This window comes from Panthera pardus, unplaced genomic scaffold (assembly GCF_024362965.1).
Source record: "Panthera pardus isolate Hobbes unplaced genomic scaffold, ASM2436296v1 HiC_scaffold_21, whole genome shotgun sequence".
In the NCBI taxonomy this organism is placed as follows: Eukaryota; Metazoa; Chordata; class Mammalia; order Carnivora; family Felidae; genus Panthera; species Panthera pardus.
Genome location: NW_026526777.1, coordinates 58,680,509 through 58,706,370, shown reverse-complemented (window position 1 = coordinate 58,706,370; position 25,862 = coordinate 58,680,509). Strand labels below are relative to the sequence as shown.

The window sequence follows — 25,862 nt, the reverse complement described above, 5'->3', positions numbered from 1 at the left end:
ATGAGCGGTGAATTTGGGAGCTCTCCGAAATAGCCGGGGAATGTTCCACATGCAAATATTCCATCCGGTCTATTAACTAAAATCGCAGCAAATAAACTATAATCATAAGACCTATTATTAGTGCGGATGCGCAAGTAATTGCCCTGTGCAGATTTAGACTGTGGGAAGAACGTTCGTCTGGGCTGGGATTTTTACCAAACCCACAGAGGTTGTGACATGTGGAAATAATGAGAAGCTACGGGGTGGTACCCATGTTCCCTCGGATCCAGTGGGGATGAGCCAGGTAGTGTGGCTTGAGATCATCCATTTATGTTTTCAGCTGGTGAACATTTATTAGGCACCTACTGTATGCCAGGGCAACATCAGTGCACTGGGAGATGCTGTGATGACCAAGACAGGTGTTGACTCTGTCCCTGGGGACCCAACATTCTCTTGATGGCAGACAGATGTTGAAAAAGAAGAATAAAAAAAAACAACTAAACAGATTGATTTAAAATACTCTGGATGAAATAAAATGGGCCCAGGGCAGGGGGTGAGGAACATTTCACCAAGGGTGCTCAGGAAATGCCTCCCAAAGAGGTAATTTCTGAGTGGAGACCTAGAGAGTGAGCCGTGCAGAGATTGGGGGGGGGGGGGGCGGCGGGGAGGGTGTTCTGACAAGGGGAATATCATGTGCAAAGGCTCTGAGGCAGGAACAGGTTGGCATGGAACAGAGCGGGCAAAGGGATGAATGAGCCTGGCAGAGCCGTAATGCCAAGCCAGGCATGTGGATTCTATTCTGAGGGCCATGGGAAGCTAGAGAAGGACAGATCTGATTTGTATTTGTGAGATGATGTTCCACAGTCTGAGTTGGCAGTAATCCAGACTAGGGTAGAGAAAGATCCTGACCCTCCCAGAAAAGATTCCCTCTGGTTCTCACTCCTGGGGGTGTCTCTGCGCATCTAGCCTCCTCCAGACCCCTCTCCCGAGGCTGAACCAGCATGGAGACAGGGACAGACCTCTCAAGGCCGAGGACTACTATTTTGCATGCCCTCCCTGAGCCCAGGCTTCCCCTAGTGTGTGTGTGCTGTGGCAGACACATCTCCTGTAACCCTTCTTGTGTCTGTTCCCAGTTGGGGTCTGCTTTTCCCATTTTCCAGGGTAGGAACTGAGGCACAGAGACGGGCAGTCCCTTGCCCAATGTCACACAGCAGGTAAGCGGTTGGTGGAGACCTGAACTGAGGAACTGAGGCCTGAGAACAGAGTCTGTGTCTGCTGTGCCCCCAGCCTGCCCCAGCCCAGTCTGCCCTGGGAACAGCCCTCATCAGACCAGACAGACTATGTCTCTCTGGACAGGGTGACTCCAGACCCCAGCCCTCCCACAAGGGCCCCACTCGTAGCCCAGCTCACCGGCCAGATCAGCCCCAGCCAGCCAGAGAAGAATCACCTTCCAAATCCCCTCTACGGAGAGGACGAGCGGGTGACAGACAGGAAAACTCAGGCCCAGAGCCACCTGGAGACATGGGGAGAGGAGACCGCAGGGCCCGGGCTCCCAGGGTCAACCTTGTCAGTGGTCCTGTCCTCAGGCCCCACCTGGCCTCCAGGTCTGGGGCCTGACAGAAAGAACTAGGACAGCCGCTCCCACCTTCTGGAGCCGAGTGGAGCCTCGCTCTAGGCCCAGACTCCCACACGCCCTTCAGCCCAGGAACGACTTTCCTAGGGAGGCTCCAGACGTGGCCTCGGGGCTTCATGTCCAGCCTCAGTCCCCATCGGTAACACAGGGTCTGGCTCCCAGGCTTCCAGGGTACTGAAGGTGGCGCTTTTGTGCACCATGGACGCTCGGTTCAGCAGGACCCACTCAGGATGCGGCCAGCGCCCAGCCAGTTACACATTGTGCCCAAAGGGTCGCCTTCACAGCATCCTGATTTTGTGACCTCTGAGGATGCTGGTCATCTTTGTGCAACACCTGTCTGGCGCACCCACTCTTCCTGGCTCGCTGCCTACATCCACCCGTCTGGTACCCATGTAGGCCTGTGCGAGGTGCTGGGATGAACCTTTGGAGGGAAAACCAGACTGGAAGGAGCTAGAAGGCGCCCAGCACCGAGGCAGGGCAGGGAGCTGGATTCAAACGTACATGTGACTCCGAACCTATGTGCTGGCCCCTGCAGAAAACGGTATTTTCCCTTATTATATTTAAGCATGTTGTAGAAATTGTGGAAAACAAAACGAAAAGGGAAATAAAGTTGGCCCGTACTTCCAACACTCAGAGGTGGCAACGAAAAATGGTGGCATGTTGGCATGTGTGCTTCCATTTTTCTCTTTGTTTAAAAAAATTTTTTTAATGTTTACTTTTGAGAGACACAGACAGAGTGTGAACAGTAGAGGAGCAGAGAGAGGGAGACAGAATCTGAAGCAAGCTCCAGGCTCCCAGCTGTCAGTGCAGAGCCTGATGTGGGGCTTGAACCCACAAACTGTGAGGGATCATGACCTGAGCCGAAGTCAGACGCTTAATGGACTGAGCCACCCAGGCGCCCCTGGGCATTTTTCTAGCTGTGTGTTACACTCACATCACAGGGTTCATACTACATATATACTTTGAGAACCTATTTTGTTTTAATTTCTTTTTTAACATTTATTTATTTTTTGAGAGACAGAGAGAGACAGGACATGAGCAGGAGACGGGCAGAGAAAGAGGGAGACACAGAATCCAAAGCAGGCTCCAGGCTCTGAGCGGTCAGCACAGAGCCCCACACGGGGCTGGAACTCACGAACTGCGAGATCATGACCTGAGCCGAAGTCAGCGCTTTACTGACGGAGCCCCCCAGGTGCCCCGAGAACCTACTTTTTGCTTAACTAACAAACATTAACATCATTGCTTGTAAACATGTCCTTTAAAGGCTGCCTGCTAGCACGTGCAAAGCTATGCATTTTTAGGCAGCTCCCAATGTTGGACATTTACCTTAATATTTGTTTGGAGTTTTGGTTTGCTCATTGTTCTTATAAATAATGCTGCGATGAACATCTTTGAACATGAAGCTTGGTGCTCATTTGGGATTCCTTTTTGCTAAGAAATGCCATTCTTATGTTATCTCAGGTCCTTGGAGAGGCAAGAGCAGGTCCTAACTCACTGTGGCAGGACAGGGCAGATGGCGGATCCCCAGGAAGGACCTTCAGGGGAGGGTCTGCGGAATGCAGCTTGCAGCTGTGGGCAGGGAGCTCGCCAGGCCTCTTCCCACTGCTCCAGCGGCTCCTTCTCCCTCTCCTTTGCTGGCCTTTGCTTCTGCCCATAAATATCCACATGCCAGGGCTCTGCCCGGCCTTTCCTCTTCAACCCACTCTCTCCCCAACTCTCCCTCCTGGAGCCAGGCCTCCAGCCAGATTCTTATAGCCTCCTGGATGCTTCTCCTGAGCATCCCCGAGGCTCCATACCCCAGCACATCCAAAAGGGGCCGGATCGTCTCTCCTTATACCCTGTACCTCTTCTTGGGTCCCCAGGTAGGTAAATGGCACTACCATCCATCCAATGCCCAAGCTAGGAACCTGGGTGTTGACTTTGACCCTGCGTCACCGTCATACCTCACCCATATGTCTCCCCAACACATTTCTTCTCTCCCATCCCACCCCTTGCTGTATACAGGGCAGAGAGAAGTACCGACTGTCCACCACAGGCCTCCAGTCCTGCCGTTCCCTTTCTCCAGAGGCACTGTCCCCCTGCCTCTAACCTCTCCCCCTTGAACCCATACCCTGCAAAGGGATTTATTTAGTTTCATGTCCCTCCTCAGCATCCTTCCGAAGAAGCCCAAGCCCTTCAGTAAGTTGACTTTCACTGTTGTGCTTCTCACCTCCACGCCTTTACACATGCTGTTCCATATGGATGTAATGCCTTTCCATGCACTGTCTGCCTGACAAGCTTCTAGTCATCCTTTTAGACTCAGCTTCAACATCCTGGAAATGGAAGCTTCCATTTTTCCTTCCTATATCTCTTTTCTCAAAGAACTTGCCCCTCCTTCCCTCATATCATATAGTTTTCTGTGTACCCTTCTATTGAAACAATCACTCAATATTAAAATATCCATTCAGAATTATAACTATTAGAAGGTAAATGGATTAGGACTTTTGGTTGCAAGTGACAGAGTGTCCACTTCAAACTGGCCTAAATGAAATGAGATTCTCACATATCCCCAAAGCTTCAGGCATGGCTAGATCCAGAAGTTCCAGTCCTGACCCTGGACCTGTCCCTCTTCTGCTCTGAGTCTAGCTTCCCCCTGCATTGGCTTCCTCCTCACGGGGCCCAATGGAAAGTGCTGGCTCATCCCTTTCACATTTAAGTTTGAATTCAAGTTCAGAGCTTCTCTCTTGCGACAGTGTCAGTGAAGCCTGGGCCTGCCTCTCCTGGGCCCAGCTTGAGTGCCATGCCTGTTCTTGGGAGCAGAGTCAGGCCCACCTGAGCCCCAGACACTGAGAGGGATGCAGGGGTGATTGCCAGGAGGGGAGGCAGCTGGGCAGGGAGAGGTGTTGGCTGTCAAGGCCTCAAGATGTGTTCCCTTCCTCCGGGCAGGACACATGGCTTTTTATCTCACCTTGTACCCCCACTGCCTAGACTGGGCCAGGCCCAAAGCAAGAAGTAGTCGGCATTCTATGGATGGAGATACAAGCGAATAGAGAATTAGTGCTGCTCTGTGGTCAGGAAATGCTCATGGCCCTGTGAGCTGGGGGCTGGGCACACTTGCTGGTCCCCAGCCACACACGCAGCCCAGCATGACTTCGCAGATTCCCATGAAGACCCAGGAGGAGACCACCCAGCAGACCAGCCTGTGGCAATGATATAAGGTGGCCATAGAGGACTGCTGTCCCCTTCATATGGGCCTGAGGCCTTTCCACTCTGTTTCTGAGGAGCGGTGCCAGTCACCAAAAATAGACACAGATAGACACACACACACACACAGGCGGATGCACACACACACAGGCACGCAGAACCCCACAGCTGAGGCAAGCAAGATGGATTCCTGGAGAGGAAAGTGAGTCGCCACCCCCACAGTGACCACGGATAGCCCTGTGACCTTCCCCAACACTGCCACACGTATCCCTGGTCTTTTCTGACCCAGCTTACAAGCAGGGCCATCCCCGCTGCCCGCCCCGACATCTGCCCTGTGTCCACCCTGCCTGGTGTCCCCAGCATCAGCCCGGGGTTTTCCAGCCAGGGACATTCAGACCCCTGAGGCCAAGGGAGGGCTTCAGGCGAGCAATTTTTCTTTCATAACCCTATTTATCTGAGTATTTATTTGTGGTGTAACTAGCCCATCAAATACACGATTTACCACAGTGACAGGAAGTTTCACTTTCAAATAAAAACTAGTTTTAGATTTAAGAAAACTATTAGTCAAATTCGTCAGGAGGGTGAGAAACGGGAGGTGCTGTGAGGTTGGTTTGGGGTACACCGCAGGCTCTCATCTCAGCTGGGGTGGTGGGGAGGTGTCACCCCCATCTTCTAGCTCCTGTTCCCTGCGAATTTCAGTTCTGTGAACTTTCCAGCAGCCCGGCCAGCTCGAGAACAATAACCAGCCTGGCTGACACTTCTGGGGCAAGGAGGCAGTACCAGGCCCCGGTCTAAGGGCTTTGCCCACGGTAACTCGTTTAGACCTTGCCTGGAGGCAGAAGGAGATGCCCTGTGAGCCTCAGTGCATAGATGCAGAGGCTGACATTGGGTCACCCGCCCAGAGTCACATGGCTGGTGGCAGAGGTGGCTCCCAGCCTGGACTACCAGGCTACGTTGCCTGCTGAGCAGATGCAGGTTCTTGGGTGGGGGAGAGTGGAGAGGCAGTATGTTAGGAGAGGGAGGGAGCCTACACCCCAAGGCACACTCAGACCCATCAGCTCTGGCTTAGTGTCTGTGGCTGGTTCATCCTACACGGGCCTCAGGACACCTGCACTTGACCAGTGGTGCCTCTCGTTCACAGCCACGCCAGCCCTCCATCACGCTGGGGGGCTCTCGGAGGCTCACGAGTGGAGGCTCAGAATGGCAGGGGCTGTTCCCAGCACCCTCTGCTCCTGCTAGTTCTCACCCTCCAGGTGAGCGGGACATAGAGGCTCAGCCCCTGCAGAAGCAGACACACGGAGCAGCACCCCTCTCCCGCACCCCCTTTCCTGCACCAGCACGGCCCAGATGTAGCAGGAGCTTCTGCAGGCAGTGTCCTCCTGGCCACAGCCCCCTCGCTTGTCACGGGCCTCAGCCAGCTCCGGAGACCAGGGCCGTCCTTGGCAAGCCTGGCACAGCAGTGGGAGGGCAGAGACTGATGCCAGCCCTGTGGGCTTCCAAGTCTCCATCGGTTGGGGCTCCAAATGGCCCTGAGAAGCAGCAGCCATTGCATTCCAGCGGCATGTCAGGGACCCCCTCCTACAGCCATCCAGGGGCCAGGGTCTTGTCTTCTCCCCAAGTACAGGGGACAGGGCACCTTGGTATTTTGGTGCAGTGCAGAGAGGGTGTCTGCCAAGCTTCCAGGAGTCCACACGCGTTTCCAGAGATATTTGCAGTAGCTGCCTCCTCCCTTCCTCTGCTGCCTGCACGTGAGGAGCAGGGGTGGGACGGGGGCGGGGGTGGGGGGAGGCGGTTTCAGAACCAAATGAGGCCTGTGCAGGAGCCTGCCAGACCCCTCTCAGCAACAAGAGCCCAGCCCACGGCTGTGATCAGAAAAGCCTAGGATTTGGCCACTCAGCAAAGAAGAGTCTGGTTTAGAGATTCCATCAGTCGGTGCCCCGAGTGGAATGTTGACTGGGGAAAGAGGATCGCAGAAAGCGACGTGCAGTGTGATTCTGTTTGTGGGAAGTTTAAAAACATGTGCAAGCATCCCTGCCCTTTGTGGGCACCTGTCTGAGTAGGAACGCTGTATAGGAATGATTCACTCTGCAGTGAACTCACTGTGTAAATGTGAGGAGGGAAGGGCTGGGGAGGAGGCAGAGGAGAGGCAGCGATACGGCTTCCATCAGCTTCGTGATGGTCTGATTCTTGTAGGAGGCCCTGCGGACAACAGAGTTTACTGTCTCTCTCTCTCTTTCTCTTTTTTCAATATTTTACTTTTGAGAGAGAGACAGGTAGAGCATGAGCGGGGGAGGGGCAGAGAGAGAGGGAGACACAGAATCCAAAGCAGGCTCCAGGCTCTGAGCCGTCAGCACAGAGCCCGAAGGGGGCTCGAACTCACGAACTGTGAGATCATAACCTGAGCTGAAGTCAGACGCTTAACCGACTGAGCCACCCAGGTGCCCCACTGTATCTCTCTTTATGACTTTTGGTGTATTTAAAGTTTTAAAACTTTCATAACTTAATATGATGCCATTTTTTAAGGTCCGTGCATGTAATTCTTCATATTTTCTATAGGCATATAAATGTAGCTAGCTAGAGACTTCGCTAAAGTTCTGGAAGCATGTGCTCCAAACAGAGGACAGCAGTTACCTCTATGGAGGTGGGCAAAGGGAGTGAGATGTAGGGGTGCGGTCAAGGGGACTTCATTGTGTTGAAAGAGAAGAGATTTTCAGATTATTTGTGCAATTAAGGTTCTGTTTCTTTCCGATGTGAAGCTTACGCTAAAAGGGAAAAAAAAAATCCAGGATTTGAAGGATTTGTGATTCTGAGCTTTGAAGAGTCAGAATGTTGACAGTTCTGTGTTTCCACGGCTAGAACAGTTGGTGGCTTGAGGACAAGGACTGGAGCTCCATCCTGCCCCCGTGGAAGAGGTTCAATCCCTGGGACTCCTGGGCTGGCAGCCTGAAAGGTGCTGTGGCCTGAGGATCTGTGGACTGTGTGTTCCAGCCCTTTCTGTCCTGCCTCTTTCCAAATGCCATTGTGCCTTCTTTTGTGCTGGGGACAGATGGGGACACATGGGCAGCAGGGTGCAGGAGCCAGACATTCCCTGCGTGAATCTGCCTGTCAACCTGCAGGTTGGAATTTTCCAGTCCAGGAGGGGAGTCCTGGGTGTGGAAGATTTCCCCACCTGCTCTTTGTCAGCCACTTTCTCATCCTAGTCTGGGTTGCTTGCAGGGGGCCACAGACAGATACAAGGTGTGGGTGTGTGTTTGGGGGGGGTTGTTTGTGCAGGCATTTCCAGAGGGGCCTTGAGAGTGAGTGGCGGCTGCAGCTGTCCCAACGCCAATTCCCTGCCGGGCCTTGGATCCACGAGTTTTGGAGACTCTCTGGTGCCTGACCCTGTGGTGGACACCCACCATCAGAAATCAAAAACAGCCCGGGGGTCCTGTAAACACAGCCCAGGTGCCTACGCTCTTGGCGTTTGCTTCCGAATGCATGTTTTTGCCATGTACCCTATTGTGAAATAACAGCATAACATACAAGAAACAGACATGCAAGTTTGTTTTTAAGGAGAAAGTGCCAAAAAGTAGTTAATATGCAGAGGGGTGTCCTGGCCCCCCCAGGGAGGCTCCCTGGGGCACTGGGGCAGGAGAGGAAACCCAGGAAAAGGATGCTGGTGCCGGCACTGCAATCAGGGCCTGCCTGGGCTCTGAGCCTCAGTTTCCTCTTCTGGAAGATGGGGGTGATAAAATAATCCCCATGTGGAGGAGGCCGTGCGGGGAGTTGCTAGGGCCCAGGCTTGGGAGTCACGAAGAGGTGGCTTCGAGTCTGCTCTGCTGCTGTGTAGACGTGAGACCTCTCTGCGTAGGAGGGGAAATCAACCTACTTTGTACAGTGCCTCTACGAATTCACTGAACATCATATCAGATCTGAAGCAAAATGATCCTCCTGAAGCCCTCGTGGTTGTAGCTGCTGCTATGTTTGTATTGTTATTAAAGTCTTGTCTGAAAATAAAAAACAAAAGAACTTGTCCAACTCCAGGAGAGACAGGGGAGGGGGGAGGGGCAGGGGGGATCTGTAACATGTTAAGCCCACAGAAATACCAATTATGTCCATGAGTGCATTATTCTCAGGGAGGGAAGCCCCCTGTGTAGGAAGCTTGGTCATTCAAAGATTTGTTATAGGAGGTGAATCAGGAAGCATCGTGCTGTTCTGATGCCATTTACCAGTCACTCAGATGCTCCGCTCTACCCTGGCCCCATAAGGGACATGGAGCCAGAGGAACTGGGTCCCAGTCCCACTTCTGCCACCCAGTGCTGTGCAACTTCAGGCACATCACTCACCCTTTCTGAGCTCCATTTTGTCCACTGTCCAAAGGAAGGAACAAAACTTAAGGATGCAGGATCCCTCCTTCCCCTAACTTCAGTGAGTCTGAGACTCCAGAGAGAATAGGAAAAAGGGAATGGCCCTCACAGCTGCCCAGGGCGGGTGGGCTTTTCACAGCCGTTGTCTCATGTGATCTTCCCAAAGAGGAAGATTTGCAGGTGCTTAAGAGCCGGGACTCCAGAGCCAGACTCCCCTGCCATACCACTCACCAGCTGTGTGGCTCTGGGCCAGCTGCTAAACCTCTGGCTTTAGTTTTCTCCCCGGAGAATATGATGATAATCTTATACCTCATTGACGTCATAAAGATTATAATGGAAATAAGAATTATAGGTGTGTACATATACGAGATAGATTTTGGATTCCTGATTTACAGACGAGCAAACAGACTGATCAGTGAAGCATCAGACAAGAAGAGAGAGATCTGCGCATGAAAGAGAAAATCTGGAGGGGAGAGGGTGGATGTAGGCCTTCTCACCCTCACATCCTTGTGGCTCACCACTTGCGGCCACTCTGGCCTCCTCAGTGTTGCTCAAACACACTCCGCTCCTTCCTGCCTCAGGGCCTTGACACTAGCTTTTCCCTCTGCCTGGAATGCTCCTTCCCAGGATCTTCCATTATTCAGCCCACACGTGCCCTCTTAGAGAGGCCTTCCCTGAGCACCCCATCTGATGTAGATGGCTTCCTCCTTCTTTCCTGCTGTCCCCCTCCCTTCTACCTCTTCGGCTTTACTTTTTGTCCTCCTCCTTACCATGTAAAATTATATATTTGACTGCATGTTGATTTCCTGTTTCCCTCTTAAGAGGTGAACACCATGAAAGCATCGCCTTATTCATCACTGAGCTGCCAGTCCAGAAACAGTAAATGAGTGAGTGAGTGGTGAAGGAACGAATGGGCTCCACAGCTACAGCAGAAATTCTCCCTAGCTCCAGGACATGGCCAGCACACATCATAACAGCTATGCATCTGTGCAGCTACTGTGTGTGACAAGCCCTCCTGGACCCCTGTGACGTAGCCATTATGATCCCATTTCAGGATAGCATCAGTCGAGGAGGCTCCCAGAAGGGAAGCGGATTGTCCACAGCCTCGAGGCCCTTAGGGGTCAAAGCCAGCCTTGGAACCAGTGGGCCTGACTCCAGGGCGCCAGCCTGTTGCGCTCCATGGCTTGCACGACTCCGTGCCAAAGGCAGAAAAGCCACCCTGGAAAGCAGCGTCATCGCAGGCTCTGGACAGCGTCGTGCCTTTTAGCAACGAGATTTCCAGGTTTCCAGAGCCAGCCAGGAAGGGGCCCCGGCAGGCTGCGGCACCCTCGCACTGCAAGGGCACTCTCAGTGGGGCGGGTGGCTTTGCCGCGAGGGCGCCGCCAGGTGGCCGCGCCTGATGCTACAGTTGTCATGGCGAGGAGCGCCTTGGCGATTGGTCCAGCGCGGCCACACTACCTTGCTCCTTGGCGCCCAGAAGCGGTGGGGGGGCGGGGGGAGGCTCGCGAGCGCCCGCCCCTCCTTCGGATGCTGAGAGAGCAAAGCGGGCGCAGATTCCCCCCCAGCACCCCCTCCTCCCCGCGCTCGGCCACCCCGGATGTGCGGAAGGGAAAAAACCCAGAGGTGGTCCCAGGTACCAGCGAGGCCGACGCCCCCGCCCAACCTGGCGACCATGGTGACTGGATGACTTGGCAGGCTCTTGGGCATGGTGTGAGCCCTGCTGTGCCCGGGGCCCCTCGGAGCCTGCTGCTGTCACCCCCCAACCCCTGCTCCCGCCCCAGGGTAGGAGCCCGCCGCCCCCGGGGAATCTGACTTGCCCCTCTATTTAATTTTATTCCCTTCCACTTCTCGGCTGAGCATCCTGCTCCTCCTCTAACCACGCGGAACCTTCCCAGCTGGGGAGAGAGAGGGAAGGGGAAAATTGCCCCCAGACAGGATGGCTTGCAGAAGACACTGCTTGTGAGTATATGTGGCAGGTATATACCTGAAACCAGGGGCGGAGGCCAGAGGGGCCCGAGCTGAGCTTGGAGCCGGATTGGGGGCTTGGTGGGGGGAGGGGGGGTTACTGTGCAGGTGTCTCGCAGAGGGAGCTGGCCTCCGGGCAGAGGTTGTCAGCGTTTGTGCCCTGCAGTGGAGCTATTTGTTGGTGGTGACGACGAGGAAAAGGTTGTTAGTCAGCAGGTCTCCATCGGGCTGTGAAATTCCCTATCGCTGAGGGCAAGTAATCCCCCCAAATCCATATCCAGGGTTTTCAAAGCCACCACTACCATTTCGGCTTTTGGTATAGCCCTCAGCATGACTATTTGGAAGAAGGTTCTCCTGCCCAGCTCATCCCTGACCGGCAGTTCTGCCGTGCCTGATGGAAGGCTAGCAGGCAGGTCGGGGTGGGGACAGGATGCCGTGTCCTCCACAGACAGGTGAAGGTCCGGCCTGCCATCGAGAGCAGGGGTGTTGGTGTCCTTCTGGGCCACGCAGGTGTTCTGTGGGCTAGCGGCAGACCACTTGTCTGCTGGGCCTACAGCCAGTGGCAGAAGCTGTTAAACTATGCATGGGGTGGTGACATCACGGGTCCAGGTATTTATGGAAACCAAAGTCCATAAAGCCTCATTAAGCTAGGCTTCCCGGGGGGGCAACGGATTAGAACACCAGCTTGCCTCACGGCTCTCGGGCTCTGCACCGTGCTGTTCTAGAGCGAGGAACCTTCGGTCTCTGGCCTTGCAGGATCCTTCCTCTAGGGCTCGGAGCTGTAGGGTGGGACACAGCTACACATCTCCACCTGCCCTAGGCAATTTGCCCCACACCTCAGCTTTCCGGGGCTGTTCAGTGACCTCAGACCTTGTAAGGTTAGAGAACAGAGTTGGAGCCTCTTGGGCTGGGCTCCATCCCCAGGACTAGAAAGGAGAAGCCTGGAGCCTTATTTAGGGGGACATCTTGGGGGCCACTCCAAGGCCCCACGACCCTATACCGTGACAAGGACCTGTGGAGCTCCCAGTTAAGCAGCACCCCCACCCCTCCGGGGAGGGACAGCTCTCTCGCTAATGGAGCGTGAAGGAAAATAAACATACTTCTTGCCATGCGCCAGCAGGCCCCGACAGGAGCCCTGGGTGGTGGTGAATGTGGCCTGTGTCTATGGTTTGCTGTGATGTTCATTTGCTTTTTTAGTGGAAAAGCCCACAGGTTGTGGTGCTGATGTGAGCAGGACACCCCAGTGTTCTCTCTCACTCGCTGTGACAAGGCCCTAGCTGTATTTTTGGAAACAAATAGTAAATCCTTCCCCACCGTTGCTGCATCCGCCACTGTTGCTGGGAAGAGGGCCCTCCCCGGGCAGCCGTCTTCTTCCTGCCACACCTTTGCCCGGGCCCAGGACCTGGCCAAGCCTATCTGCTCACGGTCTTGCCAGGGACACAGTTGCCATCCAGTACTTGCCCCAATACCAGTACAGACTGGTTCGGTCCGCCAGGAGCCCTGGAACCTGCACTTTAAGCTCCTGGCAGTTTCGTCTCCTGGACGAAGCCCGCCCTGCCCTGCCCAGCTTGCCTGGGAGAGGGGCTGAGCCGGTGCAGAGGGAGGGCCTGTTGGGGGGCTCTGTGCCCCCTGCCTCTCATTTGTGTGGGTCCTTTTATGCTCCGGCTCTCAGGCTCCTACAGCCTGGTACCGTGACATCCAGCACCCAGGTGCTGCCACAAACCTATGGCTACCAGAGGTGGCAAAGAGGCTGGGGAGGGGGCGACTGGAGATGAGCCATTGCCCCATTGTTTTTAGGGAAAGACTTGGGAACCAGAGCAGGCCTACTTGACAAGGCTGCACAGCAGACACAGAGCCCTGTGTGTTTGCTCCCCACTTCACCGTGGCCAAGAACCAGGGCTCTCCTAGCACCTGCTGCTCGACCTTTGTTCCCAGCGCTTTTGATGCGGTAGGGGGGACGGGGGACGGGGAGCGGTGTGTCTCTAGCTGTTTAACTCTCAGGGCAGCTGGAAACCCAAGCATGGTAGTGTCTGGCCGACATACTGTTGTACCATTTAGCTTCAGAGCCCTTTCCGCCCAGTTGCCCTGTTGGTTCTCACCAACTGTTCTAGAATGGGGGTGTTGTTGATATCACCTTACAGAAGAGGAAACTGAGGCTCAGGGAGGGTAGGAGCGTGGCCGAGGCCATGTGGCTGTTTCCTGCTGTATCCTCGACAGTGGGGTCCCTCCCCTGGTATGTCATGTTCCAGACTCGACCGACTCGCTCCGGGGTCCCCGTGCGTGGCAGGATCAGGGTGTCCCGTAGCTTAGAGGAGCTGGTCCAGGTAGCCATCCTCTGGGTCCCCTGGAGCAGGCCCTAAGAGAGTGTTATGACATTTGGGCTCTGTCCGAGGGTGGGTACCTGCCGGCGGTGGGGGGGGGGGGCTCAGTCACTTACAGCGGTGGCAGAGTGAATAAGATAAAGGACGGCAATATGACACGAGCAGGAGATTTATTAATGCAACGGGGGGAAATCGCGAGGTCTCCAGAATCAGCTCCTTAATTGAATTTGCTAACAACTGAGATCATTACCATACTGACAGCTTAATTAATGGTGTCTTAATTAAGGTGAGCCCCTTTCAGACTGTAACTACACTTAACAGGGTAACCACTGTCTTACGGGCACGTCACATCCTGCTGCTTGAACACGGTGAGCTGGGGCTGCAGTGAGTTCGCACTGAGTGTGAAATTCACAGCTTCTGGGGGGTTGGGGGCTGAAGTGGGGCGCCTCCTGCTCATTCGTTCATTCACTCTGGCTGGAACTTCCGTGACCCCTCACCTGACATTCCTCTATTCCTTCTCTGCCCAGCGCTGTCTCCATCTGCCCGCTGCCGTTGGTTGATTTGCTCACCTGCTAGAACGTACCAGGGCAGAGAGGTTGACAGTGTGTTAGCTGCTGCTACCCTAGCATCTAGAAAAGCACAGGCATATAGTAACTGCTCAGTAAATCTCTGTTGAATGAATGAATTATGGATCTGCAGTGGGCACTGCCCTAAGCAGTGGGGCACATTGCTGAGTAATAGATAGTTTCTGCCTTCTGGGAGCCTGAAGGCCGGTGGGCGAGACAGACATGAACAGACACTCTCAATACACAGTGCCAAGGGCTGGGACAGAAAGATGACCCGGCGATGGGGAGGGTCACTGCATCCTACAGCAGGCATGCAGTGTGAATGGGAATTTTCCAGGTGGTCAAGGAGGGAAGAGCACTCCAGGTACACAAATGTTAGGCCACAATCGCAAGAGTTTTGCAGGCATAAGCTCGTTTGACCTTCACAGTGACCCTGGGAGGTGGGGCTCTTATTATCCCTATTGTGCTGACAATGCCACTGAGTTATCAAATAACTTGTCCCAGGTGGCACCCGGTGAGGGGGTAGCACAGGGCTTGAGGCTGCACAGCCAGCCCCTAAAGCCCAGCTCCGGTGCTGTGCGTATACTAAAGGCTTTTACTGAAAGCAGCTACGTCTGGTCCGAGCCCCAAGCGTGAGGGAAAAGACAGAGACGACCCTGAAAATGTGGGCAGGACCCAAGGCAGAAGTCACCTGGAGTGCCAGGAGTAGACTCTCTCTGCAGGTAGTGGCCAGGAGGGAGCCATGGAGGGTCCTGATCAGGGGTGGTGGCCATGGTTCCATGGCTGGACTGTGGGGGCAGTTGGAGGGGAGGCCAGACAGGGCTCTCCTTTGTCCTTTTCCCATGCCCATAGCAGGGCACATGTGTCCCCAGAGACTAGTGACATCCTAGGGCCTCAGACCTCCACACCCCATTTGGACAGCCAGGAAAACTGCTGGCGAGGCAGAGGCTGGCTAAGCAGGGGTGAAGCTTGCTCCCTGCAGGTCTGCTAATGGCAGGGGCTGGGAGCCAGGATGCTCCTGAGAATGACCCCGGATCATGGTCTAACCCCGGTTCTGTTGTGGTCAACAGGGGCCCAGGAGGCATTGTTGTTGGGTGCCGACTGAGCACCCACCGGCTTATCTGAGGCTGCCACTTTCCCTTGCATGTCTCACCCCACCTGCACTCTGGCTCCTGTTGTCTCTTTGCCACCTCACCCCTGCCCCTAGGTCTCTGAGGCCCTCCCAGGGTCTTCTAGAACAAGAGAAGGACATTCCACTCCAGCTCTGGCCCTGCCTGGCTCTGTGATCCTGGGCAGGCCTCTCACCCTCTCTGGGCCTGTGTCGTCACCCGGAAGCAGAGCAGCAGGGTCAGCTCTTGCCGGGTGCCGGACCGCGTGGGTGGCTGGGAGGAGAGGGACCGGTGGCTCCAAGAAGGGGAAGCTGCATTCAGACATCCTGAATCTTTCACACACACCCGAGTCTGCCTGTCATACGTGGTCACCGTGGGATCATCATCCACGCGCCAATTCATTCATCCGACCCGGTCTGTGCGCCTGGTGGGGCACTCGCAGCAAGTAGCTGCGGTCCGGAGGGACAGTGAACAAGGCCACAAGGGCCCAAGCCCTGGAGAGACGGAGGGAAGAAAAGAGGGCTGGCACCATAGAGCAGTGGGGGGCCCTGCTCGCACACTCCCCGTCTCTGGCTCCATGGCCCCTACTGCTTCCCACTTCTCCTATCCTGCGCTGACACCGCTGCACCCCACTCCTGCCCAGGCTCTTAGGAGACAGAGTTCACGCCTCCACATGTTGGCCCCTGCTGGTTCCTCTTCCAAGGATACCCTTTCCGCCCCTCGCCTCAGGCCCCAACATCCAGCTCGTGCCTCTTTCTGGACTCCCCAGGCAAATGGGTCCCCTCGCTGGGCTCCTGGATCCCCGGGCCTCCCCTGTGCCACACTACAGGGCCCTCTGTTGTCACCGACTACCCGCTTCCCTGTCTCCCCCACCAGACTCGGGGCGTCCCTTGCAGGCAAGGCCCCACTTTGTTTCTCGGCAGCCCTGCAGACCCTGGCCTGGCAAGGCACCGACAACCTTCTTCTTAAAGTTGTGGTAAAATACACACATAGCATAAAATTTACCATTTTAACCATCTGTAAGGGTGCAGCTCAGTGGCATGAGATACAGTCACAGTGCTGGGGAACCAGGGGGCTCAGTTGGCTGAGCACCGTCCTCTTGATTTCGGCTCGGGTCATGACCCCAGGGTCATGAGGTCAGGCCCTCAGTGCTTGGGATTCACTCTCTCCCTCTGCCCCTCCCCCCCCAAATTAAAAAAAAAATATATATATATATTTTTTTTTTTCACACGGTTGTGCAGCCTTCCCCACCATCCATCTCCAGAACCTTTTCATCTTCCCAAACTGAAACTCTGTCCCCATTAAACACTAACTCCCCATTCCCCTCCCCCAGCTTCCGCCACCACTTACGTTTTGTCTGCTCTTGAGGCCTCATATAAATGGGATCATAGGTAGGGTATTTGTCTTTTCGTGACTGGCTGATTTCACTTAGCATTACGTCCTCAAGGTTCATCCATGTTGTAGCGTCTCTCACACTGTCCTTCCTTTCTAGGGGTGAATAATATTCCATTGTGTGGATTGACCGCATCTTCTTTATTAGTTTTCCCGTCAGTGGACACTTGATGCATCCACGTTTAGCTCTTGTGAATAACACTGCCATGAGCATGTGTGTACCAACATCTCTTCCAGACCCTGCTTTTGATCCTTTTGGTTACATACCCAGAAGTGGAAATGCTGCATCATCTGGTAATTCTGTATTTAGTTTTTAAAAATTGTTTAGTTATTTATTTTGGGCGGGGGGGGGGAGGCAGAGAGACAATCCCAAGCAGCCACTCCACTCAGCATGGAGCCCGACGCGGGGCTTGATCCCACAAAGTGCCAGATCATGACCTGAGCCCATATCATGACCTGAGCTTAACCGACTGAGCCACCCAGGTGCCTCGATATTTAATTAATAAAACATTTTTTTAGTGTTTACTTTTGAGAGAGAGACAGACAGACACAGCCTGTGAATGAGGGAGGGGCAGAGAGAGAGAGAGGGAGACACAGAATCCGAAGCAGGCTCCAGGCTCTGAGCTGTCAGCACAGAGCCCGACGCGGGGCTCGATCCCACGAACTGCGAGATCGTGACCTGAGCCAAAGTTGGACGCCTGACCGACTGAGCCCCCCAGGTGCCTGTGTATTTAATTCATTGAGGAACCAGTGTATTGTATTCCACAGCAGCTGCACCATTTTACGTTCCTTCCAGCAATGCACACGTGTTTCAATTTCTCCGCATCCTCAACAGTACTTGCTATTTTGTGCTTGGGGTTTTTCATAACAGCCATCCTCATGGTGTGAAGTGGTCTCTCGTTGTGGTTCTGATCTACCCTTTCTTTGATAAAGGCTGAGCGATGCAGGCCTCGCACTTTCTGTTGGACCGCTTAGCTCCGGGGACCCCTGGCGTTGACTCAGGAGGGGTGGGACTGGCTGGGCACCCGGCAGTGCCTCCACTGCCTTCACTGGGGTCTCTGTCCCGGGACAGAGGGGAGATTCGGGGGGCTCTGGGCCCTCCATCCAGAACCCAGTCCTTAGGACATAAGCATTCCAGGAGGATGGGCTCTCTGGGGGTGCCTGGCACACAGTAGGTGCTCAAACAATTTTTAATCACACAAGTAATACCTGCTTCGATCTGGTTTTTTTGGTGATTATTTATTCATATAATTGAGAGATAATTCATCCACATGGAACAAAACTGCCTGTACACAAGAGCACCTGGGTGGCCCAGTTGGTTGATCGTCTGACCTTGGCTCAGATCATGATCTCACAGTTTGTGAGTTCGAGCCTCGCGTCGGGCTCTGTGCTAACAGCTCAGAGTCTGGAGCCTGCTTCAGATTCTGTGTCTCCCTCTCTCTCTCTCTGCCCCTCCCTGGCTTGCACTCAACAAAGTCTCTCTCTCTCTGTCTCAGAAATAAATAAACATTTTTTTAAAAATGTACATAGTACAAAATCAATTCCTCCCTCCTTGTCCATCTACTTAGAGGGACACTGCTGTGTCTGCTTCCTTTGGGTCCTTCAGGGAAGTTCTGTGTATTTGCATATGTGCTTTATTATTGAGATGCCCCAGCTGCCAAGCCAGTTGCATAAAGCAATTTCGTTTCCAAGCACTGCTTTGAAGTTCCGGATTTGAGCCAATTAAAAGCTCAGTTTGGAGGACATGGTGACCAACGGGCCCTTAAAGGAAGCAGCAGTCTCCTGATGGGAAGCCCTGACCCACCAGGCTTCAGGGGAGCCAGTTCATCATAGCTTCACCATTGTCACCTTGGCTGACTCTGTCCAGATCAGCCCTATTGGGCACATTTATTAGCACCTGTCCAGCACCGGGCCTGGGCTGGATCCTGGAGGACCACAGCCCCTGCCCCTGGGGAGACAAATACAAGTGGAACTGTCCGTGTGGGGACAGAGAGTGAGTTGTGGGGACTTTCAGCAGGGCCGCACTGCCTCCTTGGGGCCATTGGAGATGTTAGCAAGCATTATGGGGGCCTCAAGGAAAGGTGTCTGGCTGGCAGGGGTCAGAGGTCTAGCTCCGTGCACCGTGTGAGGCAGGCCTGCACAGCCAAGAACCTGCGAATGTCTAACCCCAGATTCACGGGATTGAAAATCCATGCGTAATTAACTGAGCCTGGGACCTCACTCCATTCGACATCAAAGCTACAAAATGCATTTCATATGATTTTAATATACATTGAGTTTCCCAGGAACACACTGCTCTTCTCACAGTCGAGGGCAGATCAGACTTTGATATGTTCAGAGCTTTGCCAAGTGCTGTCACCATTCAAAGGATCCCGTCACGGAGGGCAGCATCCCCTGTGGCACCGACTGGCCGGCAAGCCCCTGCATCCATCTGGGTTGGAGCCACCATCTCCTAGAGAGGCAGGCAGCTGACTTCCTCATTTGCCCTGTGGGACAGCCAGACCCACCGCTATCACACCTGATGCCTGTCACTTCCTTGTGGGTCACTTTCCTCCTTTTCTGTGTTGTTACAGTGAGAGCATTCTATTGACTTTTGTTTTAAAATATGCATGTAGATAGATCCGTTATCTGTGAGCTCTGTTTCAGAACAGAGAAGGGGGTCGCAGAAGGTTTGGGTTGTAAAAGAGAGGGGTGGATGAGGGCTCCTTGTAATGGAACGGTTGCGTGTTTTGACTGGGAGGGTGGGTATGTGAACCTGCACGTGCGATGGGAGGACATGGAACCAAACTCACACCTGCACACATGGGCACACGCACACATGCAGACGCATGCACATGAGTGGTAGTAAAACGGGAAATCCAGGATGATGGACGGTACAACGTCAGTATCCTGGTGGTGATATTGTCCTCTACACATAGGATTTCTCTCTATTACTTTCATCAACTACCAGTGAATCTACAGGGGTCTCAAAATAACAGGTTTAACTTTTTAAAAGGGCTGAGGACTGGTGCTGGGTCTGATGGGCTACTATGAGACAGGAAGACCAGCAACCCCCTGTCTTGGTCCTTCCAGGAGAAGCCTGTGTGGTCACTGACCTCTGTCGCCCTCCCCTCCCTGACAGGTGAGACCCCTTGACCTCTCCCCAGCCAGGGGCACGGGGACCTGCTTCCTTCCCTACCCCAGAAAGACAACATAGGCCCCTTTTGCTGCCAGCCGGTGCCTGGTCAGCCCTGGCAAGAAGGTTGAGAGTCTGGAGCTCTCCCTAGAGACCCTAACCCCAAAGCACCCCACCCTCCCAAAGCCTGGGCCCGGCCCCACCTAGAGGCTCCCCCAAGTGGGCCTGTCTGCTCCCCTGTGCCTGCGGACCGTCCACTCCCTCCCGCTCAGCCTCCGCCCAGTGCCACCTGTGTGGGTGATAATACAGCCACCTCATTCTTCCTCTGTCCCCTCTGTCCCTCTGTGCCCATTCTCAGGGAGACACAAATCAAACCTTCGTTCAAATGCCATTTGAAAGCAAAAACGTAACCCGGCCAACTAAAACAAAAAGGTTAAGGGAATTGAGTGTTTTTGATGAGCTTGTCGTCCTGCAAATTGACTATTCAGTGAACGGGATTTTGGCAAATTGACTTGTCACGGGTTGAGGGAGAGCCAGGACAAGGCCGGTGATGCTGGGGACAGCGGGGCTGAAGCCAGACCGAGTGTGGTGTGGGCTCAGGGCCTGATCCACCTGGGATCTCGGGGGCTGGGCTCCCTGGACAGACCCCAGATGGAGGACTCTGGCCTCCTACTCTCGTCCACCTGACCTTCTGGGGATGAGCTGGGGACACGAGGCCTGGGCTGGAGATGCCCCGAGTCTCCCAGTCTCCGGTCACGCCTGACCTTGTTGGACACTGGTGCATTGGCCTGTCCTCAGGGCGACAAATCATCCAATTGTGACAGGGTCCCACTGGAGCAGCCTCAAAGCTTAGCGGGCAGCCCATCTGAGTGTGGCTAATTGCATGATGTTTTATTGGCTTCGGCGGTTCCATTCCTCATCAAGACGGTCCCGGCATCTGTTTGGAATGGTTAATAAGGGAAGTGATGCATTTTTAATCACCACAGCCCTCACTGAAAATCACAGCCTGTGTCTCGCCACGCTTGCTGGGCCCTGCGATAACACAGAGAGCTTTCCTCACATTTGCTCTCATTATCGAACAAGAGAGAAACGCCCGGCTTCACTCCGTTGTCACCCAGATGGCTGCAGGCACCTTCCAAGTCCCTCAATCCCCCATCCTGGGTCGGCTTCAGTCCCCGACAATCTCCAGGGCTGCTGGGTGATCAGGCTGCCTCAGAGGAGCTCCCTGAGACTAGGGCAGGGGTTGGGGGGACAGCGGAGCTGGGAGGGGGCACCGTGTTGGCATTCTCGAGGGCTTTTCCAATATCACCCCCTGCCACAGGGCCCAGCCACCCTCCAAGAAGTTGCTCAGATGGAGCCCCGTATCTGCCACCCGGTGGCAGTGGGGCTCGGGACAGATGGCTTAACCTCTCTGAAGCTCAGTTTCCTTTTCTGTCAAGTGGGGCCAATAATTCCAGCTTTGCAGGGTAGCCATCGGGATTCAGTGAGGTAATAAAGCACATGGTGGATCTGTGACCTAAAATACTGTTCTCGTCCCCTGCCTTCCCTGGATTCTCACCACACAGAGAGAAGCTTTGGGACACACTGGGGCTTAAGAAACATGGACATCTGGGAAGGGAAGGAAGCCAGGCCGGGGCTGGGGAGCGTACTTAACCCAGGAGCCCTTGGGTGGCAAAGGACAGAAACTCGAGTCAGAAGAGATTTGAATCTTTACTATCCGGGCACAGCCCAGGGGTCTGCTTCAGTGTGGCTGGTTCCAGGGGCTCTAATACTCTGCTCCCCTGTTTGTCTGCCCCTGGGGTCATGTTCCCCTGTGGGAGCTCTGGCCTCCCATCTCACTGGTCATCCCTGGGGCTCATGGCCACTCCCGAAACCACCTCCATGGCCCAGGGAAGGCTGTATGCCAGTCAGCTAGCTTCTGTCGGTGGTATTGGGAGGCTCAGTGGGCCTCCTTCTCCAAGCCAGGCTTCGTTCCCGCAGCAGATGCCTGGCCTGGCCCCGTGCGCCACAAGAGGGACCCTCACCTTGAACGTGCACAGCTGGCTCCCGCCTCAGGCCTTTCCCTTGCTTATCCATTACACGGAGCCCCGCCCTTCAGAGTCAGCGGTCACTTCTTCTTAGGGGCTTTTCTTGGCTAGTGTCTCTCCTGTCTCGTGCAGCTGCTCCTACTTTCTGTACTGGTCCAAGCGGCCTTGTCTGTGCACATATCCTTATCTACTTTTCTTGTGTGCCCCCTCCGTCCACACAGACAGTGATGGGTCTGTCTTATTCACTCCGTATCGTCCTGTGCTTGGAATAATGCCCCTGATCACATCCGGCAGCCTCTGTTTTCTCATCTGTGAAGTGGAGATAAGGACATCCCACATCGCAGGCTGGCTGTGAGGGTGATGTGAGTCAGTCCTAAGCTCTTAGAGAGCCTGGCCCAAAGTGGGGACTGCATGGTTGCTAAGTGGGATGAATGAATCACTGTCCCCAAATGGCCTGACGCACCCCCCCCCCACACAGAGTGAAGAACCACTTCTTTTTTTAATTTTTTTTTTCAACGTTTTTTATTTATTTTTGGGACAGAGAGAGACAGAGCATGAACGGGGGAGGGGCAGAGAGAGAGGGAGACACAGAATCGGAAACAGGCTCCAGGCTCCGAGCCATCAGCCCAGAGCCCGACGCGGGGCTCGAACTCACGGACCGCGAGATCGTGACCTGGCTGAAGTCGGACGCTTAACCGACTGCGCCACCCAGGCGCCCCTACTTCTTTAGACAAACACCCTCATGGTGCAGGCAGGGAAACTGAGGCCCAGAGAAGGACTAGATGCCCTCGGGTCTCACCCAGGGCCCCTGACTGGCCACCCTGATCTCTCTCTCCACACCTCTGCCCAGGGGACGTTGCAAAGAGACACATCCCACCCCCATCCCACCGCCAGCAGGGAGTTTTCCAGACTCAGGCTGAGCTCCTGGGCAGAACTGCCTGGCAGGACGGAAGGGCACAGAGGCCAGCCTGGAGATAATTGTCTCACTTGCTGCTGGGCGGTAGGGCCTCAGGCTGCCAGGCAGGGCTGTCTGGGGCCCAGAGCCAGGACAAGAAGACAGAGGGTGGGCGGGCAGGAGCCCTCTGTGGCCTTTTCAGAGGGAGGCCCCAGGTGGGGTTTGGGGGACTGGGCGGGACAGCCCGGGCATGAGCCAGCATGGCAACACTTCACGTCCGTCTGTTTACAAGGCACCTCCAGTCTGTAAGCTCCCAGGAGCCTCATTAACGGTCTCTGAGGTGGGAAGATCAGCCCCGTTTCATAGATGAGGAAGAAGAGACTGGGGCAGGGCCATTTCGCTTGTGAGACCAGAACTGGGAACCCCAGCTGGTGGGCAAAAAGCCTCACGCCTGAGGGATAAGGACACCTTCTCTGTGTCTCTGCTTCCATGCCCCCAGAGAGGCACCCTGCTTACTGACTCTGGAGGCCAGTGGTGAGGGGCGAGCCCCAGACCTGGCCCTGGCTGTTAGCTACTTTCTCCCGACAGCCAGTGGAGGGGTCAGAAGCACAGCCCTGGTGCACCATAGCTCACACAGCCTCGGCGGCATGTCTCACGGCTGATTCCTGTGGACCTGGTGTCGAGTAAGGGCATTCTGCGTGGGGCACAGTGCCACCCAGCACCTTCTCCCTTGCGCTCATCTCTGCCCCAACAGAGAAATTTCTGGAGCCCCGAGATGGCCAAACACTCACCATCACTGCCACCAGGAATGTGTTGGCCCAACCTCTTGGGTCAGCGTCTGTGTGTACCCAGAGACATCAAAACACTCCCACCCTGTGACCCAGAAATTCCAGGAATGTGTCCTAGAAGAACATCCCAACCTGTGCACAGAGGTCGCATTGATGGGACGGTCCCGCAGCTTTGTTTACCAGGAGAGGAGAGATGGACCTAAGGCCAGCGCCCACCTGGGGCGATGAGGAACCCACAGGGCTTTCAGGCAGCTTCCAAAGGGGTGACGTGGAGGGATGTTTGAAGACCTTAAAACATGCTTGAGACAAGTGTGGGGTGAGGGGGTGGATGTATTTTATAGAACAGAATGTATTTCTGTGTAACCAAAAAACATATATACGCCCAGTCACAGGCACACATTTAGAGAAAGGCCCAGCCAGAAAGTACCCTCAAATAGTTACACTGGTTAGTCCCTAGAGAGCTGGGACGGCGGATGATTTTATTTCCTTGTTGTGCTCTGCTGTTATTTCTACAGTTGGTGCAGTGGGCACCATTAAATATTATTGCTTATTAAAATTAAATATTGCTTATTTAATGAGAGGGAGGGGGCCCTGTAACTGGCAGGGGTACGGCCTTCCCCACCCCTTTGGAGACTGACGTAAACTCCACAAATAGGTCCATTCAGGGGCCTGCGACAGTCTGGAGCTGGCTTGCCTCAAGTTCCCTCCTGGCTCATGCCCTCGCCCTAGACATGGACTTAGCCACTCACTGCTCTGTACGAGACAGTAATACCTGTAGAGGCTCCCGTGGGAGGGAGGGGTCCCCTCCTCTACCACGTGGCCTCCAGAGCCTCCTTCTCCCCTCTGTCTCTGCTCTCTGTTTTCTCCCCATTCCTTCTCAGGAACATACAAACTTCCCCCTCTGGCCTGAGACACAGTAACTCCAAGCCACCTGTAGCAGCCTGGACCCCACCACAGAACTCTGCAGGTAGCCCTTCCAGAAAGCGCAGGCTGCCCAGAATTCTTACAGCAGCGACCATGTTCTTTTTAAAACTGACAGAACTTCCCAAGCTCGGAAGCTCCTAGGGGATTAGCTGGTCACACATCAAACCCATCCGGGGAGCATTTAAAAATGAAGGTGCACGCGAACAGACATTTCACCAAAGAAGATACGCGGCTGGCAGGTAAACACACGTAACAATAATGGCCAACAACATGGGCCATCAGTGAGATGCACCCCAAAACCACAGTGAGCTCTCGCCCCGTAGCTATTAGAGTGGCTGATGTAAAAAAAAAAAAAAATAGTAGCAGCATGAGACGCTGGCAGGGATGCGGAGAAACCGGACCGCTGCTGCCTCGCTGTTGGGAATGTAAGATGGTCCAGCTGCTCTGGAAGACAGTTTGGCGGTTTCCTTTCAGAGTAAATGCACGCTTCTTGTATGACCAAGCTATTGCACTCTTGGGCATTTATTCCAGAGAAATGAAGACTTATGGTCACACAACATCCTGTATCAGAATGGTCATCGTGGTTCTATTCAGAACAGCCCCCAAACTGGAAGTTGCCCGGATGCCCTTGGGGGGGTGAATGGATACTAAACTGGTGCATCTGTGCCGTGGAGCATGTTTTCCGCAGCCATCAAGAGGAAGGAAGTAATGATGAACTTCCAGGGACACTGAGTGAAAGACTACGATTTCATTTGTATAGCATTCCTGAAAGGGCAAAATGGTGGAGCCTGGGGACAGATTGGTGGCTGTCGGCGGGGAGGGACTGTGGAGGACAGGTGGGCGTGGCTACGGGGGGTAGCACCGAGCGCCTGGTGATGGAACAGTTGTCTGATTGATCACGGCGGGGGACTACCACAAGCGATCCGGGTGTAAAATTACACGGAGACCCACATGCACGCACACGCATGTGCTCGTCTGGTGCAGTCAGAATAACCTCGGCAGATTTACCTATGTCAGTTTCCTGGTCTGGTTGGTGTCTGCAGTTGCAAGGGGTTATGGCTGGAGGAGGCTGGGGATGGGGATTCATGGGACCTCCCAGGATGTTGTATTTTACAGCTTCCTGTGAAGCTATGGTTTTTTCAAAGGAAAGAATTAGAACAAACAAAGGTGCAGAAACACACCCCCAGAGGCTGTATGACTTAATTGGTCCGTCTTAGGGCCCAGGCATCTGTACATCAGTGTTTCTCAGAGGCTCCCTTCCTGCTGTACAGCCAGTAATAGACACACTGACCACTTCCTCATTCAGCAGAGGGAAACTGAGGCCACAGAGGGGAAGGGGTTTTCCCAGGGCCACAGAGCTGCTGCAGGGTGACTGAAGGGGATGGCATCCAGCTGCAAGTGGCCCAAGGTTTTTCCTGCTGCCCCGGGGCTGGGACCGAACCAGGCAGTTTGTTTTCATGTAAACTTTTATTAAAATACAGTGTACAGCTTATTGCATTGTCACAAACAACACACTCACGTAATCAGCACCAAGCCCCAAAACCAAGACGACCCAGGCCCCCTCTAGAACCCCTCTCATAACAAACCCCCTGGGGCCCCCATGGGGCCCTGCCAGTCTT

The 25,862-nt window shown here is 54.3% G+C and overlaps 1 long non-coding RNA gene across 1 annotated transcript; it reads left to right on the top strand.

The window, feature by feature from the left end:
* The first annotated feature begins 10,714 nt into the window (after positions 1-10,714).
* Positions 10,715-25,296, top strand: LOC109261174 (uncharacterized). The gene is made up of 3 exons (XR_002077274.2): positions 10,715-11,100; positions 19,490-19,615; positions 24,201-25,296. It is a non-coding gene; the product is annotated as an uncharacterized LOC109261174 (long non-coding RNA).
* Positions 25,297-25,862: the final 566 nt, after the last annotated feature.